Consider the following 15035-nt stretch of genomic DNA (forward strand, 5'->3'; position numbering starts at 1 on the left):
TAACTCCCGGTGGTGCTATACCTGCGACCGAACTGGTCACATCAGCCTTGTCTGCCCGGAGAGGCAGAAAATGAACCCCACACCTGAGGCCCCGGGGCCTGGTGCAGCTATTGTTTTTGTGGGGGGTAATGTGAAAATTTACAACCGGTTACTATGGGCAACACCGCTACTGTTGGGCTCAAGGACACCAGCGCAGAATGTAACAATGTTGTGTTACCGTAAGAATTCTTCCCTGAGAAGACCCTGACTATCACCGGGTTTGGGGGTGTGCGCCGTCACTTACCGATGGCCCAGGTTTTCCTAGGGTGCGGGGAGGGGGATAAGGGAAGTGAGGGTGTCGAAGAATCCCCCCACAAAAGTGTTATTGGGAACTGATCTGGGACCGTTGGTTGCCCACTACATCCCTGACAACACTCCAAGATTTGATATGTCATGTGATGCAACTGTCAATACTGTTAATGTCATGCCTAATGAAATTGTGTGTTGTGGTAAAGGAAACCAGAGGGGTGATGTTGCTGAGGATCCCCTAAAAGAAGCCAGCATAAGTGCTAAAGGCGATGGAAGCAGGCACAGAGACCAGTCACAACGGACTGGGAAATGGCCGGTGGTAGCTGCCCCATGATTAGCACAGCTCCTGATGCAATAGGGGAGGATGGGGAGAAACATGGGGATCATAAGGAAAGTGGTCACGTGCAGCCGACCAGTGTCACGACGGACGGTGACATGGCCGGTGGTAGCTGCCCCATAATTAGCACAGCTCCTAAGGAAACAAGGTGGGAAGGTAATGTCCCATAACTGGGCAGGGTGAGGGAGATGTGTCCCACCTCTGTCAGGATGATGTTAAAAAGGTACTCAGTCTGTCAGAGGGGTGGATAATTGTACCCCGAGTCGGTCAGGGTGATCGGAAAGTAGGAACCCCAGTTAGTCACAGCCTGTCAGAGTTGCAGGAACATAGTGTTCACAGTCAGTCAGGGAGGTGGGAGAGTTGGGTCCACAGCCTGTCAAACAAATGGGAAAATGTGGTTGTCACCCGGGGGACAGCCGACCTAGACGCTGTCACCCATAGCCGGAGAACCCAGAACGGAACGTGGGAAAAGTTCTGCCTTCTGGACCCTCATCATCCAGCGGGATAAAAGGGCAAGTGACTGACCCATAACAGGTCCCTGTGAGGTTGGGGCCTTATCGTCACTTCTCGCTACCTCTAGCCGGGAGTCTCAGACCAGCCTGGCTAGAGGATCCCTTGGAGAAGCCCATTTCCGAATTCCCGAAGGAGAGGGTACTGTGGTATCAAGGAAGGGTGGGCTGTAAGGTAGGCTTGTGCTGTGATTTGTAAATCAGCCCCCACACTACCTCAAAAAGGGAGAGGTGTCATAAAAAATATTAAAATCTCTGCAGCCACTGTAGTGCAGGGACATTCACCTTCCCTCCCTCCTCCTCTATTACACAGATTAGCAATAGATATAGCTGGATAGTGAACCATCTTAATAAACATGTAAAAGTTCCTTTTAGAACCAACAACTCCAGCAATACCAAGGAGAAGGTCTATTCTGCATAGACAAAGATTTAGAATAGACAGGAAAAGGTATTTTAAGATGGTTGGGTAACAATAGGGACATGTGTTTACACAAACAGAAAAGTGGAAGAAATCCATTTGTACACAGGAAATGCATTTTGGAATCAAGTGACACTGTGGTTCCCTGCAAGGGAAATGTTACAATAGCCAGCCAAGATGTAGGTCTCCGAAAGAAAATTATGAATATCGAAGCTCATATGGATCCAATATTGATGGGACATACATTTTCAGGATCTTGGCGAATCAGAGAAGAAGATGCATATTTTCTCATAAATGTAACCCCTGCCTATAAGTCACAAATCAATAGTGGGCAGACCGCTGACAACATCCAGGCCACATTTGGTCTCTGGGTAATGGTAAGATCCCAATAAAAAAAATATGGTGACAATCTCGAACTTCTGCGATCATCCGGAGAAGAGACATCACATAAGTTGGGAATTTCATAAAATCCTGAAGGTCTGAGGAGAGCCCACAACCTGGCCCACATGAGGTTCTCTTACGAAGGGGTGTGTGGGTTTAACTCAGGTGCTCATAAAAGATCAAGGCAAATTATGATCAGTGTTCAATTCTAAGGAAGATACATTTCAGTGTAGGCTTGATCCCGATAACCAGACATTTTCAACCAGACTTCTTCCATCTTTTGTTTTATCCGTTTCATTTTATGTATCTGTGTATGCTGTAATGTTTTGTCCCCTTTGTAAAATCTATTGCATATTTTTTATAAAAACTGCCTCATTATGGATCCTTTTGTTCTGTAAACCGCATCCCGAAGCCATACGCTACCAGAAATCAGGCCTCCAGTCAGCCTGTATATAAAAAAACGACTGGTGGTGGCAGCTAATAATATTTCTTGGGTTATTGTGGAATTCATAGTGACCATATCGGAGGTATATACAGTACAGACCAAAAGTTTGGACACACCTTCTCATTTAAAGATTTTTCGGTATTTTCATGACTTTGAACATTGTACATTCACACTGAAGGCATCAAAACTATGAATTACCACATGTGGAATTATATACTTAACAAAAAAGTGTGAAACAACTGAAAATATGTCTTATATTCTAGGTTCTTCAAAGTAGCCACCTTTTGCTTTGATGACTGCTTTGCACACTCTTGGCATTCTGTTGATGAGCTTCAAGAGGTAGTCACCGGAAATGGTCTTCACTTCACAGGTGTGCCCTGTCAGGTTTAATAAGTGGGATTTCTTGCCTTATAAATGGGGTTGGGACCATCAGTTGTGTTGTGCAGAAGTCAGGTGGATACACAGCTGATAGTCCTACTGAATAGACTGTTAGAATTTGTATTATGGCAAGAAAAAAGTAGCTAAGTAAAGAAAAACGAGTGGCCATCATTACTTTAAGAAATGAAGGTCAGTCAGTGCGAAAAATTGGGAAAACTTTGAAAGTGTCCCCAAGTGCAGTTGCAAAAACCATCAAGCGCTACAAAGAAATTGGCTCACATGAGGACCGCCCCAGGAAAGGAAGACCAAGAGTCACCTCTGCTTCTGAGGATAAGTTTATCCGAGTCACCAGCCTCAGAAATCGAAGGTTAACAGCAGCTCAGATTAGAGACCAGGTCAATGCCACACAGAGTTCTAGCAGCAGACACATCTCTACAACAACTGTTAAGAGGAGACTTTGTGCAGCAGCCTTCATGGTAAAATAGCTGCTAGGAAACCACTGCTAAGGACAGGCAACAAGCAGAAGAGACTTGTTTGGGCTAAAGAACACAAGGAATGGACATTAGACCAGTGGAAATCTGTGCTTTGGTCTGATGAGTCCAAATTTGAGATCTTTGGTTCCAACCACCGTGTCTTTGTGCGACGCAGAAAAGGTGAACGGATGGACTCTACATGCCTGGTTCCCACCGTGAAGCATGGAGGAGGAGGTGTGATGGTGTAGGGGGGGGGGGGGGCTTTGCTGGTGACACTGTTACATAGTAACATAGTTTTTAAGGTTGAAGGAAGACTTAGTCCATCTAGTTCAACCCATAGCCTAACATGTTGATGCAGAGGAAGGCAAAAAAAACCATGTGGCAAACACTAATCTCCACATTGGGGAAAAAATTCCTTCCCGACTCCATACGACAATCAGACGAGTTCCCTGGATCAACGCCCTATCAAGGAATCTAGTATTTATAACCTGTAATATTATACTTTTCAGGAAAGGCATCCAGGCCCTTCTTACATGTTAGTAGTGAATCCCTCATTACAACATCATGCGGCAGAGAGCTCCATAGTCTCACTGCTCTTACAGTAAAGAATCCGCGTCTGTGATTATGATTAAACCTTCTTTCCTCCAGACGTAGAAGATGCCCCCTTGTCCCGGTCTCTGGCCTCAGAGTAAAAAGATCAGTAGAAAGGTCTTTGTACTGTCCCCTCATATAATTGTACATAGTAATAAGATCACCCCTAAGCCTTCTTTTTTCCATAGTAAATAACCCCAAGTGTAATAACCTGTCTTGGTATTGCAGACCCCCCCATCCTCTAATAACCTGTCTTGGTATTGCAGACCCCCCCCATCCTCTAATAACCTGTCTTGGTATTGCAGACCCCCCAGTCCTCTAATAACCTGTCTTGGTATTGCAGACCCCCCCAGTCCTCTAATAACCTGTCTTGATATTGCAGACCCCCCAGTCCTCTAATAACCCGTCTTGGTATTGCAGACCCCCAGTCCTCTAATAACCTGTCTTGGTATTGCAGACCCCCCAGTCCTCTAATAACCTGTCTTGGTATTGCAGACCCCCCAGTCCTCTAATAACCTTGGTCGCTCTTCTCTGCACCCGCTCTAGTTCAGCTATGTCTTTCTTATACACCGGAGACCAGAACTGTACACAGTATTCTAAGTGTGGTCGCACTAGTGACTTGTATAGAGGTAAAATTATGTTCTCCTCAGGAGCATCTATGCCTCTTTTAATGCATCCCATTATTTTATTTGCCTTTGCAGCAGCTGCCTGACACTGGCCACTAAACGTGAGCTTGTCGTCCACCAATACACCCAGGTCTTTTTCAGTGACAGTTTTGCCCAGTGTTTTACAATAAAGCATATAATTATACATTTTATTTCCTCTGCCCAAGTGCATTACCTTACATTTATCCCCATTAAAGCTCATTTGCCATTTAACAGCCCAAGCTTCTAGTTTACATAGATCCTCCTGTAATATAAAATTGTCCTCCTCTGTATTGATTACCCTGCAGAGTTTAGTGTCATCTGCAGATACTGAAATATTACTATGTATGCCCCCTACAAGGTCATTAATAAATATGTTAAAAAGAAGGGGGCCCAATACTGACCCTGTGGTACCCCACTGTTAACTGAGACCCAGTCTGAGTGTTTTCCATTAATAACCACCCTTTGTTTCCTATCACTGAGCCAGTTCTTAACCCACATACATATATTCTCCCCTATCCCCATTGTTCTCATTTTATGTATCAACCTTTTGTGTGGAACCGTATCAAAAGCTTTTGAACAGTCCATATACACAACATCCACTGCATTTCCTTGGTCCAGTCCAGAACTTGCCTCCTCAAAAAAACTGATCAGATTAGTTTGACAGGAACGGTCCCTCGTAAACTCATGTTGATATTGGGTCATGAGGTTCTTCTTCAGATACTCTAGTATAGCATCTCTTAGGAAACCCTCCAGGATTTTACCCACAGTAGAGGTTAAGCTTACCGGCCTATAATTTCCAAGTTCAGTTTTTGTCCCCTTTTTGAATATTGGCACCACATTTGCTATACGCCAGTCCTGTGGTACAGACCCTGTTATTATGGAATCTTTAAAGATTAAAAATAATGGTCTATCTATGACGTTACTTAATTCCTGCAGTACTCGCGGGTGTATCCCATCCGGGCCCGGGGATTTGTCACCTTTAGTGATTTTTAGACGCCGCCGTACTTCCTGCTGGGTGAAGCAAGTAACATTTAATGGAGAATTTTTGTTATCACTAATCATGTTTTCTGTCATGCGATTTTCTTGTTTAAATACGGTTGAAAAAAAATCATTTAGCATATTGGCTTTTTCCTCACTCTCATCCACCATTTCACCCAGACTATTTTTAAGGGGGCCAACACTATCATTTTTTAGTTTTTTACTATTTATGTAAAGAATATTTTGGGGTTATTTTTACTTTCTCTGGCAATGATTCTCTCTGCCTCAATCTTTGCTGCCTTGATTTGTTTTTTACATAATTTATTTAATTTTCTATATTTATTTAATGCCTCATCACTACCTACTTGCTTTAGTTCTCTAAATGCTTTCTTTTTGTCACTTATTGCGCCCCTTACAGCTCTATTTAGCCATAGTGGTTTCCTCCTATTTCTAGCATGTTTATTCCCATAGGGTATATATTGTGCACAGCTCCTATTCAGGATGCTAATAAATGTCTCCCATTTGCTTTGTGTAGTTTTATGTCTCAGGATATCGTCCCAGTTTATCGCACCAAGATCATCTCTCAACCGTTGGAAATTTGCCTTCCTGAAGTTCAGTGTCCTTGTAACCCCTCTACTACACATCTTATTAAAGGTTACATGAAAACGTATTATTTTGTGATCACTATTACCCAAGTGACCCCCAACTGGTATATTTGATATGCGGTCTGGCCTATTGGTTAATATTAGGTCTAGCAGTGCCCCTCTTCTTGTTGGGTCCTGAACCAGTTGTGAAAGGTAATTGTCTCTCATAGTTGTCAAAAACCTATTACCTTTGCTTGAACTACAGGTTTCTGTCCCCCAATGTATTTCAGGGTAGTTGAAGTCCCCCATAATAATGACTTCTCCTTGAGTTGCTGCTTCATCTATTTGCTTTACGAGGATATTCTCTGCTACTTCCATTATTTTTGGAGACTTATAACAAACCCCTATCAGTAATTTATTATTTTTTCCCCCTCCCCTTATCTCCACCCACAGGGACTCTACATTTTCATTAGATTCACCTAAATCCTCCCGCAAGATGGGTTTTAAGGATGATTTTACATATAAACACCCCCCCCCCCCTCGCTTATTTGTACGGTCATTTCTGAACAGACTATAGCCCTGTAAATTACCTGCCCAGTCATGGCTCTCGTCCAGCCACGTCTCAGATATCCCCACCATGTCATAATTATTTTCCAACAAAATTAATTCTAATTCCTCCATTTTGTTGGTGAGGCTTCTGGCATTAGTGTACATGCATTTTATGTATCTCTCTGTACCTCTATTCCTTGTTACTTTATTGACTGTTCTAACCCCACCCCCAATTTCTTTATTTGTGCCCAGGTCACTATCTGCACTATCTTCCCCACCTATAAAATGAATACCCTCCCCCCAATCCCTAGTTTAAACACTCCTCCAACCTTCTAGCCATTTTCTCCCCCAGCACAGCTGCACCCTCCCCATTAAGGTGCAGCCGGTCCCTAGCGTAGAGTCTGTAGCCAACTGAGAAGTCGGCCCAGTTCTCCAGGAACCCAAAACCCTCCTTCCTACACCAGTTCTTGAGCCACTTATTTATCTCCCTAATCTCCCATTGCCTCTCTGGCGAGGCAAATGGTACCGGTAGTATTTCAGAGAATACCACCTTGGAGGTCCTTGCTTTCAGCTTGCAGCCTAATTCCCTGAAATCATCTTTAAGGACCTTCCACCTACCTCTAACTTTGTCATTTGTGCCAATGTGCACCATGACCGCTGGGTCCTCACCAGCCCCTCCCAGTAATCTGTCAACCCGATTAGCGATGTGCCGGACTCGAGCACCAGGTAGGCAGCACACTGTTCGACGATCCCTGTCTTTGTGACAGATTGCCCTATCTGTTCCCCTAATAATTGAGTCCCCCACTACCAGCACCTGCCTGGCCTGCCCTGCTCTCCTATTTCCCCCCTTACTGGAGCTGACACTCCTCCGGCTTTCAGAGGACCTGCCTTGCTGCAGCAGTGCTACCCCTGTACCGTCACTCCCCTCATCTGACAACTTTGCAAACTTATTGGGGTGTGCCAGATCAGGACTAGCCTCCCTGGCACTCTTCCCTCTACCCCCCTTCTAACTGTCACCCAACTAACGGCCTCACTGTCCTGCAGCTCCCGACTACCACCCTCCCCCACATCTATCCCAGTGAGCTGCTGCTCAGTGAGCAGCAGACTCCTTTCCATATTGTCAATGAATCTCAGTGTTGCCAGCTGCTCATTTAGATCCAGTACCTGGGCTTCCAAACGCACAACGTGCACACATCTTGCGCAGCAGTAAGCAACCCCGACCGGCTGTTCAAGGAATGCATACATGTGGCAAGATGTACACTGGATAGCATTGTCAATAATGGAGCTCATTTCCTAATGGGGATTGCAATAGACAGAATGTTAAGTAAAAAGAAAAGTAAAGAATTAATAAAATACAGACAGCAATTCAGTCCAAAGTCCTCCCTTCCAAACTCCCTGAATCCAAAGTCACTGAAAAACAAGTCACACACTTACCTTTCGTTCGCACTTACGCTCTGGTCACACTTACTTTCGTTCGCACTTACGCTCTGGTCACACTTACTTTCGTTCGCACTTACGATCTGGTCACACTCAGCTCGTTCGCACTTACGCTCTGGTCGCACTCACGCTCGTTCGCACTTACGCTCTGGTCGCACTCACGCTCGTTCACACTCGCAAACTAAGAGATTTAAAGAGGTTTTTGTTTTGTTTTTTCCCCTTTTCCAGCAATGCACCCTACAGCTCAATGCACTTCCAAAGGGGAAGTGCATTGGGGATTTATTCAAAATTGAAGGCATACTGAACCAGCATGGCTACCACAGGATCTTGCAGCAGCATGCTATTCCATCCTGTTTGCGTTTAGTTAGACCATCATTTATTTTTCAACAGGACAATGACCCCAAACACACCCCAGGCTGTGTAAGGGCTATTTGACCAAGAAGGAGAGTGATGGGGGGGCTACGCCAGATGACCTGGCCCCCACAGTCACCAGACCTGAACCCAATCGAGATGGTTTGGGGTGAGCTGGACCGCAGAGTGAAGGCAAAAGGGCCAACAAGTGCTAAGCATCTCTGGGAACTCCTTCAAGATTGTTGGAAGACCATTTCCGGTGACTACCTCTTGAAGCTCATCAAGAGAATGCCAACAGTGTGCAAAGCAGTCATCAAAGCAAAAGGTGGCTACTTTGAAGAACCTAGAATATAAGACATATTTTCAGTTGTTTCACACTTTTTTGTTAAGGACATAATTCCACATGTGTTAATTCATAGTTTTGATGCCTTCAGTGTGAATGTACAATTTTCATAGTCATGAAAATAGAGAAAAATCTTTAAATGAGAAGGTGTGTCCAAACTTTTGGTCTGTACTGTACATATATTCCATGCGTTGGAATCAAAGTGTATATACCATACGCTCACTGTTAGTTTCCTGATAACCGGCCTAGTAGTGGAAACAGCCTGCAGCCTCTTCCGTTAATCATCAGTCAATCGTGTAATTGTCCGGATGATAGGGGGCAGCAGAGAACTGTTCTCTCCAAAAGATAACAGCATGGTGGGTTAAGTGACGACTCCCCTGGCTGCGATCTTTGACAAATTGGTGGCAGTGGTGGGATTCTGCGGGATCTGTCCGATATCCTCCTTGATCCTTGGTGACTGTCTGTCGCCTCCATCATTAGTATCTGGTGACCGCATGTCACATCCATCCTCAGTATCTGGTGACCGCCCGTCACCTCCATCACTAGTATCTGGTGACCGCAAGTCGCCTCCATCATCAGTATCTGGTAATCGCCTGATGGCTCCATCAGTATCTGGTGGCCGCCCATCACCTCCATTATTAGTATCTGCTGACTGCAAGTTGCCTCCATCATCAGTATATGATGACCATCCGTCGCCTCCATCATGGGTATCTGGTGACTGCCCATCACCTCCATTATCAGCATCTGGGGACCGCCCATCACCTCCATCATTAGTATCTGGTGACTGCAAGTCGTCTCCATCATCAGTATCTGGTAATCGCCTGACGGCTCCATCAGTATCTGGTTATCGCCTGATGGCTCCATCATCAGTATCTGGTGACCGCCCATCATCTCTTTCATCAGTATCTGGTGACAGCTCGTTGCCTCGATCTTTAGTATTTGGTGACCGCCTGTTGCCTAATTCATCAGTATATGGTGAGCGCCTGACACTTTGGTCCTCAGTGCTCCGGGGCGGCGTGTGGGGGGCGCTCTATCTGGTGCTCTGCTTACATATTCATCTTTATGCTCTTATGGCAGCTCACTGTGCATTCACTGACCTGCCTCCTATTTTACCTAGCCGCGCACTACTTGATGCATTATGTAAAATAGGAGGCAGGTCAGTGAATGCACAGTGAGCTGCCATAAGAGCATAAAGATGAATATGTAAGCAGAGCACCAGATAGAGCGCCCCCCACAGGCCGCCCCGGAGAACAAGTATATCATTATCTACAAACTGAAAGAAAAGATTCCACAAGAACCACAGGATGGATTTCATCACCCAGGTATCATATTAATCAGTGTAATGTCACTCACCTGACAGTGTATGTGGTTTACTGAGCACAATCCTGCTGACACGTGACCTTTAAAAACATAGCAAAGGGTTGCTAGATAACATATGACATATTTAAAAAACGTAATAAAACAAACAACGCGTTCCATTTTGCTATATTTCTTCCAGCTTGTTTCATTGTCTCTAATGTTAATTAACATATCTTTATACCATATTTGTTTGTTTTTTTTGGAGTATTTAGCTATTTTGAGTTTTTATATTTTTTTAATGTAGATTTTCCAGAAATTTTATATTTAAAAAATTCCCCATTTCCCTGCCTATATATTAATTTTTGGTCAGTAAAATAATGATTCTATAAATTAGAAAATGAACGTCTGAAAAGAAATGACATATATTGATATCTGCACATGTGGTTGAAAAAACTCGGGATACAATCGTCTTGTTCTTTGTAGTAATATTCATGCTCGATATTCTCCAAGTATGAACTGTATTTTGCTTTTTTACATATTTATTTTAATTGATAAAGTGTTATGAATTTTTCATGAGTTCCTCAACGCCTTAAATACGACTATGACCTTCAGCTGTTTCTCTGACCGTATCGGCTTCCTCCCAGGATAGCACCTACTGGTCCCTTGCAGGGAATCTCTCTGGGGATATATGTAGGATCTCAAAGGTGGATTAGCTTTCGGGACCATGAGATCAACACAGTTATGGCCGTACTGAATCTTGGGCTTACTGTAGAGATAGCTCCCAGACCTGATTGGTTAAAGAGAGGATCCGAGCTTAAGCAGCCAGAGTGATCAACAGAACGGGCCGCCATATAGATGGTGATGTGACCTCCCATGTGTCGTGAAGGGTCCACATGGCACCTAATTGGGGGACAAAACTCAAGCTTCACCACCATCCCTGAGAAGGACTGACAGCAGGATGCGAGTTGTGGGGAGGATCCAAGGTAAACTCCTGGAAGCGACCAACGGCCCAGGACAGGCTTGGATCAGCCGCTCAGACAAGGATGTAGGGGTATGGAAGGAGATGGGAAAGGAACAGAACAGTGAGAATTACACTTGCTCTAACATTTCGTTCAGTGCATCCGGGGATTAACTGTGTAACTTATATATCCAAAAAGTATCTTTTGAATTGAGGACACAATTTCTGTTGAGGGCACAAGCCGGGACCTGCTCCAGGGGGTGACCAGTACGGAATCAAAGTCTTTGTTGTGTTGAAGAGTTAGGTGTCGCTGTTTGAGGAATCCATTTTTAGTATTGTGTCTGTGGCCATTCATACGCACCCGCAAGGATTGAGTGACCCGGCCCACGTAGTGTAGGCTACAGCCACAAGTGATGACATATACTACATAATCCGAATCACAGGTCATTTCTGATTGATGGTGTGAACAGTATCAGAGGAGTTTGCTCAGAAATGTGTGGCCCCATGTCGGATGATTCTGCAACAACATTTCCTAACTTCACAGCTGGCCATCCCCCCCACTCGGTTGATCATTTCCCCTGTTTGTTTTTTGTTATTTTATTTCTTGTTACCAATTCCCCGGGATTACTACTTTTCGGTAAACTGGGTGCTACGATATTTTTATTGGCTTTCCCTCTCCGGAAGGTGATCGGTAGCTCGACTGGAATTAATCTTTTCAGAATAGGGTCCTTCCTTAGTAGATACCAATATTTATTAAGAATCTTCCTGATTAATTGGTTTCCCCTATTAAATGTGGTTACAAAACTGTACTTCCAAAGGGTCTCATCTTTTGATCCATTTTTTTTGTTCTGATGACCTATCTTTGACCTCATTTCTATTCTTATTGGCATTAAGCCTTGTTCAAATTGGAGATTTTTCCTAAAGGCCATCAGAAAAAAAGATACCTGAAAGAATTTTTCCAGAAAACTTCCTTTTGAGTATTTTGGACTGATTACAATAATTTGCGGTGGAGGTACAGTTTTTTCTTATACACCTGAACTGGCTGGGAGGTACAGTATATTCTTTTTCCATTTATGGAAATCTGCACTACGATACTGCAAGTAGCCATTGACATCTACAGGTTTGAAATAAAATAGAATTAGTCCTTACCGGTAATTCGGTTTCTAGAAGCCTTCCACGACAGCATTGGACGATGTTGTCCACGTCCTATTGGGGGACAGGAACATAGAGAGTTTAAAAGCCCCTCCCCACCGTCAATCCACAGTGTTTACCAAGATCACCTGGAAAAAAGGTTACCTGACAGTTATATGGAATCCATCGGGAGGGAAATTCATGCGGTCGTGGAAGGCTTCTAGAAACCGAATTACCGGTAAGGACTAATTCTATTTTCTCAATACGTCTTCCACGACAGCTTTGGATATTTTAACGATATTTTATTAGGGAGGCTTGTAGGACTTTCCTACCAAAGGCTAAATCCCTAGTGGATGATAAGTCTAATCTATAATGTTTAGAAAATGTATGAAGGGAAGACCATGTAGCTGCAAATCTGCTCAGTAGAAGCGCCCGCTCTTTCGGCCCTTGAAGTTGATATGGATCTGGTAGAGTGAGCTTTTAAGGCGATCGGTGGATCCAACTGTTGGTTGATGTAGGCTTCCTCGATTGCCTTTTTAATCCAGTTTGCTATAGTGGATTTAGCTGCCTTCCTTCCTCTGTTCTGCCCTGTGTGTCCTATGAATAGATTTTCATCCAATCTATAAAGACTCAGTCTGTTGAAGATAATAAAGGACAACTCTGCGGACATCTAGGAGGTGGAACTCTGCTTCCTTTGAATTGGAAGGTTCCTGGCAGAAGGAGGGAAGGATGATTTCCTGGGAACGATGGAAATCCGTAACTACCTTTGGGAGAAAGGAAGGGTCCAGGCGAAGCGTAATTCCATCAGAGAACCTTACATGAATGTGACCGAAGATAGAAAGGGCCTGCAGTTCTCCTACTCTCTGTGCTGAAGTGATGGCTACTAAGAAGACAGTCTTATGAGAGAGAGTCTGTATTGTGCTAGAGGATAGAGGCTGAAAGGGAGAGAGGGTTAAACGCTTGAGTACCAAATTTAGATCCCAGGATGGGACCTGAGACTGAATTCTTGGGTGAAGTCTGAGTGCTGAAGTTATGCATCTCTTGATCCACCTATGCGAGGCCAAATCTTGGTCGAATATGGAACTTAGGGCTGAAATCTGTACCTTGAGAGTACTAGGTTTGAGACCCAACTCCAATCCACTCTGTAGAAAATCAAGGATCCGAGCAATGTTGGGATGTGAGGAATCAGGAATATCCGGGGCGTACCATGATAGAATTTTTTTCCATATATCGCATTGGTTACTGGTTTCCTACTCTGTTGAAGAGTTATAACTTCTTCCGAGAGACCTTTGAATCTTAAGATCTCGGCTTCAGTAACCAGGCTGCCAGGTTTAGCCACTGAGGATTGGGATGGAACAGGGGGCCTTGAGAGAGAAGGTTGTTGACCTGTGGTAGTATCACCGGACCCTCTAGGCAAAGTTCTGTGATGGCCCCGAACAAAGGCCTTTTGGGCCACAGAGGGGCCATCAGAATTGGGTTTTCTTCTCTAATTATTTTATCCGTACAGGGCTGACACAACTTCTTCTTATAGGATGAGGGCAGTTTTTTTTGTACAAATGCCACATCTACGGGGCTGGTCTTTATCCTTCTTAGAAGCGGGGGCCTTGTCATCCTAAGAAAGGGGAAGAGAAGGGAACCCATGTAACTAGAAGGAGGGGAGATCTAGTGTCACCTAAAAAAGGAGGCTGAGATAACCCCATAGTGACCACCCAGGTACTACTCACTGTAGCTGAGGGCGTGCTGGGCTCTGCAGATGCAGGGGTACTGGACCTGTCACCTTCCATGGTGGGAATAGCCTTACCTTTTAGCATCTTCAGGCGGGTTTTAAATAAAAAACCGTGCCTCCCAGCATGGGACCTCAGTCCCCTCCCCTTTCCGGTCACTTAAGGGCCAATCCAAGGTTGGTATGGGCCTTGACGGTCCTGGATCAAAACATTCAGTGTCCCACGTGGAAAGCCCAGACCGGAGCGATGGGACCCGCGATGACGTCACCCGGCGCTCACGCCCAAACCGCCTGTCTGCTCCGAAGCGCTCCACCACACGCGTCTCAGCGTGGATCGCTCAGGCCGGAAGCAGCAGGGCCCGCGGCGATGTCCCTTCAGGCGCACGCGTGGCGGCGACGTCACTTCCGGTGAGGCGCAGCGATGCCACCGCGTGAGTGGCGCCCAGGCCACCAGGAAAGAGGAGATGCCGGAGAGCAGGAACGGCCTCCGGCATTTACGATCCCCTGGGCTTGCTTTACCCTCTGTGGGGCGCAGGAAGACAGGATGGTCCCAAAAGGAGCAGCATGGAGGGAGGAGGGAGCACCCCGACCGACCACTGCCTGGCAAGTACAGGTAAAACACAGCGCTGCCCTGCCGGCCCGACAGCACTGCAGGATCTCTCCATGCTCCAAGTGGGACAGGAAAACACTGGGGATTGACGGTGGGGAGGGGCTTTTAAACTCTCTATGTTCCTGTCCCCCAATACAACATCCTCCAATGCTGTCGTGGAAGGCGTATTGAGAAATATATGTTCTACTATGGATAAATCCATCTGAATGATATAATTCAAGATCCAAAAAACAATTTACTCCTGGGCAATGTGAGCTGCGAATATTAAACCTCATGTAGGGTAGCAGTGGGTCAGTGGCTAGCAGGTCAGCACTGTATGGTGGATCAGTGGTTAGCACTGTTGCTTTGCAACTCTGGGGTCTTGGGTTCAAATCCCACCAAGGACAAAATCTGTAGGGAGTTTGTATGTTCTCCACATGTTTGCGTGGGTTCCTCCCACACTCCAAAGACTGATAGGGAATGTAGATTGTGAGCCCCGGACATTATCAGAGAGTGCCGATAATGTCTGTAAAGCGCTGGGGAATTAATAGCACTATATAAGTGAGTAAAATAAATAAATAAATAAATGTATTCTTATTGAGTTGTTCCACAAAGGAAACTGCCTC

General features: G+C 45.0%; 1 protein-coding gene across 9 annotated transcripts in view; it reads right to left on the bottom strand.

Moving 5' to 3' along the window:
• Positions 1-15035, bottom strand: part of LOC141257273 (phosphofurin acidic cluster sorting protein 2-like) — a 552835-nt gene that overhangs the window by 523882 nt on the left and 13918 nt on the right. For 4 of the 9 annotated variants that reach the window (XM_073671648.1, XM_073671647.1, XM_073671641.1 and 1 more), the window contains exons 2-3: positions 12116-13709; positions 10063-10109 (exon numbers count right to left, since the gene is read on the bottom strand). The exons of 1 other annotated variant lie outside the window; for it this stretch is intronic. The gene's annotated coding sequence lies outside the window, so the exon portion shown is untranslated. The remainder of the gene's footprint in view (positions 1-10062; positions 10110-12115; positions 13710-15035) is intronic. 4 more of the 9 variants (XM_073671642.1, XM_073671644.1, XM_073671643.1 and 1 more) reach the window with 4 other exon arrangements.

The sequence above is a fragment of the Phyllobates terribilis genome, unplaced genomic scaffold, assembly GCF_046119375.1.
Source record: "Phyllobates terribilis strain yellow unplaced genomic scaffold, ASM4611937v1 Scaffold_3__8_contigs__length_932513732, whole genome shotgun sequence".
In the NCBI taxonomy this organism is placed as follows: Eukaryota; Metazoa; Chordata; class Amphibia; order Anura; family Dendrobatidae; genus Phyllobates; species Phyllobates terribilis.